The sequence below is a fragment of the Lepus europaeus genome, chromosome 10, assembly GCF_033115175.1.
Source record: "Lepus europaeus isolate LE1 chromosome 10, mLepTim1.pri, whole genome shotgun sequence".
Taxonomy (NCBI): Eukaryota; Metazoa; Chordata; class Mammalia; order Lagomorpha; family Leporidae; genus Lepus; species Lepus europaeus.
In genome coordinates, this window is record NC_084836.1 from 9759642 (window position 1) to 9763941 (window position 4300).

Consider the following 4300-nt stretch of genomic DNA (forward strand, 5'->3'; position numbering starts at 1 on the left):
CTGCTATGCCAGCACCACATATGAGCATGGGTTCGAGTCCCGGCTGCTCCACTTCCAGTCCAGCTCTCTGCTGTGGCCTGGGAAAGCAACAGAAGATGGCCTAAGTGCTTGGGCCCCTGCACCTAAGTGGGAGACCCAGATGGCGTTCCAGGCTCCTGGCTTCAGCTTCGCCCAGACCCAGCCCAGCCACTGCAACCATTTGGGAAGTGAACGAGTGGATGGAAGATCTCTCTCTCTCTCTCTCTCTCTCTCTCTCTCTTTCTCTCCCTTTCTGTCTTACTTCCTCTCTCTGTGACTCTGCCTTTCAAATAAAATAAAAAATAAGCCTTTCAAAAAACACTGGATGCTAACATCTGTGGTGATAAAATCGTAGCAGTGTTTCCTTTCTGGATGATAACATTTCACATTTATTCCTGGATCTCAGAAGTCTGCTCTGTGCTGGCGATGGCTGCCCTGGGCTGTGCCTGTGGGGATATTGCAGGGCAGTGAGGGCTGGGGGGACCCCGACACTCGTGGGGGCCTGGCTTGGGCACCTGGGACCAAGATTGAAGGCTCCCCAAAACCCACGTTCTTGCACACAACATACGACCATTCCATCTCCCGACGTCCCAAAGCCTTAGCTCAGCCCGATGGGACTGTAAAAGCCCGGAGTCCACAGCCTTGTCTGAGGCCAAAGCAAACGCCCTTGGCTGTGAACCCGCAGATCAGAAGCAAGTTACGAACTTGAAGATTCGGCAACGAAGCAGGCAGAGGGTGAGCATGTCTATGCTAAACAGGGAGGACAGACTGGTGCCCCGGCTCACTAGGCTAATCCTCCACCTGCAGCGCCGGCACACCGGGTTCTAGTCCCGGTCGGGGCGCCAGATTCTGTCCCGGTTGCCCCTCTTCCAGGCCAGCTCTCTGCTGTGGCCAGGGGGTGCAGAGGAGGATGGCCCAAGTGCTTGGGCCCTGCACCCCATGGGAGACCAGGAGAAGCACCTGGCTCCTGGCTTCGGATCAGCATGGTGCGCCGGCCGCGGCGGTCATTGGAGGGTGAACCAATGGCAAAGGAAGGAAGACCTTTCTCTCTGTCTCTCTCTCTCTCTCTCACTGTCCACTCTGCCTGTCAAAAAACAAACAAACAAACAAACAAAACAAAACAAAAATATAATACAGGGAGGCAAGGAACTAGGAAGGATTAATCAGGCCAAGGCAGAACTGAAACCCTGCCGGGCAAACATGAAGTCCAGCATCCGGGACACTCCGTGCAGGGGCTGGGCTCCCAATGGAGTGAGCGGCTCCGCCCCTCCGTCGCTGCAGCTCGCAGCCCAGGCTTGTATGTGAGAAGTCTGAGCCTCTCTGCTAGACATTGCCCCGGTGGAAGCGCCTTGTGGTGACTCCTCCCCGTGCGGGCCCCTCGTGGGGCAGAAACAGGCTGTGCAGTCTGGGAGGAGGCCTCCGTGCCTCCACGATGGCCCTGCTCCTCTCTGGCCAGGCAGCTGCGCCCTGAGCCTGCGCACCGCTGCTGGCAGCCTTCCCTGCTGGCCTGCGGCACTGCTTACGGCTTCCTCAGTGGGTGGATGACCTAGATCTGCTGCCGGCAGGGGCCTGGCCTGGAGCTCCTTCCTGAAGGGATTCTGCCCTGGAAGATCTCTGGAATGAATTTGCACTTCCTTTTTTAAAATTAATTTAGGCAGAGTTATGGAGGAGGGGGGAGGGCAGGGGGGTTGTCTTCTATCCGCTGGTTCACTCCCCAGATGGCTGCAATGACCAAAGCTGGGCTGATCTAAAGCCAGGAGCCAGGAACTTCCTCCAGGTCTCCCAAGTGGGTGTAGGGGCCCAAAGACTTGGGCCATCTTCTATTGCTTTCCCAGGCCATAGCTGAGAACTGGAACAGAAGTGGAGCAGCCTGGACTCGAACCGGTGCCCTTATGGGATGCTGGCACTGCAGATGGTGACTTTCCCTGCTGCACCACAGAGTCAGCCCCTAAATTTGCACTTCTATGCTATTTGAGGCTCATGCCCAGGGTGGAGAAAAAAAGCAGGTAGAGTGAGCCAAGATAGATTTCTCCAACACATAACAAGGAAGCAGTGGGCATCAGGTCAGGCAGGGGCTGACCATGGCTGCATTTGGGACTGTGATCTGAGGGTGCACCTGCACCTGGAGTCCCTTCCTGGTTAGAGTGACAGCTACTGTATGCTCGCACGGGAGCAGAGGGCACACGATCCAAGAAGCATCCTTGTAACTGCAGTATTTTCCCAAGTGGGTTGAGTTTCCCAGGCAGGTGATTTGCATCTCTGGACCGAGCTGGGAAGCTTGTATTGCCTTTAGCTTAGGGTCTCCACCAGGTGCCCTGCGGCCACCTTCCACACGTGCCTCAGGCTGCCCCTCCCTTCATGGGCACCTGAGGCACAGAAGTTTGCTGGCAACTTATCCTCACAGCTTGGGGTATTTTTTTTTTTGAAAAATTCTATATTATACTTTTGTTTCTGGCAAACATTTTCACTGGATATAAAATCCTGAATTAGAAGATTCCTCTCCCTTCACTGTGTAACAGTTTCACTGTTCCATCCCATTCCCTGCTGTGTTGCATACTTTGTGACGAGAAGTCGGCTGTCATTTGTTTCGAGTCTGTAGCGTAAAACTCGGCCAGATGCCAGATGTTCACATCTTCTGTCATTAGGGAACACAAAAACAAACAGACAAAGGAGATTTACACATCTGCTAGAATCGCCAAGTCTAGAACGCTGATGAGACTGCACGCTGGTGAGGGTGTAGAGCAGCAGGAACTCTCTTTTTTCCTGACTAGAATGAAAAATGGTACGACCAGCTTGGATGACAGCGTTACAGTTTCTTTTTTAAAAATTATTTATTTATGTATTTGAAAGGCTGAGTTATGGGGGGAGGGGAAGAGAGATCAACCTTCCATCCACTGGTTCACTCCCTAAATGGCTGCAATGGTCAGGGTGGCTAAGGTCAAAGCCAGGAGCCCGAAACTCCGGCCAGGTACCCATGTGGGTGGCAGGGGCCCATACACTTGGGCCATCTTTGTTGCCTTCCCAGGTGCAGTAGCAGGGAGCTGGATCAGAAGTGGAGCAGCTGGGACCCAAACTGGTGCTCGTATGGGAGGCCAGCATTGCAGGTGCTGGTGTAGCCTGCTGTGCTACCACAGCACCAGCCCCTATAGGTTTTTTTTTCCCCCAAAAAATAAATTATTTTTGACAAAGGGGCTTGGGGGGGGAGAGGAAAAGAAAGGGAGAGAGAGAGAGAGAGAGAGAGAGAGAGTCTCATCTTCTGGTTCACTCCCCAAACACAATTTCTTACAAAAGTAAACACTTAGCATAGGATCCTGTAGTTGTTCCCTGCCGTATTTGCTCAATTATGTTGGAATTTACATGCACCCAAGCACCTGCACACAAATGCTTATGTTGCAGCCTTCGTTGCCAAAACATGGAAGCAAACAACAAGATGTGCTTCAGCAGGTGATGGATAAATAGACTGTGAACCCCAAACCGAGAGACACCATTAAAAAAAAGAGCTACTGAGCCGTGAAAAGACCCGGAGGAAACTTCAGCGACTTAACTGCTTCTTACTTAGACAAAGAGGCCGACCCGGGAAAGCTGCACACTACGATCCCAGCCCTATGGCGTTCGGGAAAAGGCAAGACCATGGAGACGGTGGGAAGAGCAGTGGCTGCCGTGGGTCGGGGCGAGGGAGGGATGAGTAGAGAGGGCTTTGGGGACAATGAAACCCCTCTCCGTGTGCTCCATGTCCTTGGCGTCATGCAGAACGCAGGATGCCAGGGTGAACCCTAACTGTGGCAACGTGCTGAGTGCAGCTTCCCAAATCCACCTAGTGAAACCCTGCCCCAGGGTGACAGCAGATCAGGCCTCTGGGCGTGGTGATCATGAGGGCTCCACTGCGTGGGATGAGTGCCCTGGTAAGGGAGACCCCCAGAGGGTCCTTGTCCCTGTGTCACGTGGAGGTTCAGCAAGGAGACTCTGCCTTCGAGCAAGTGCACCCACACCAGACCCTGAGTGGACAGCATCTTGGTTTTGCCTTTCCCAGCCTCCAAAAGCCTGGAAAATCAGTTCCTGTTGTTTATAAACTCCTTTGTCTGTGGTATTTTTGTTCCAGACCCCCAAATAGACTTAAAGGACCCTAGGAAAGAGGGATACGTTTGTGGGGGCAAGATACATTTGTGCAAAGGCAAGAGACAGAGCAACACACATGCAGACTTGGTCGCAAGCAAATAATGCAAATAGCATCAATTTAATGCCATGGATTATTATTATTATTATTATTATTATTTTTTGTGAA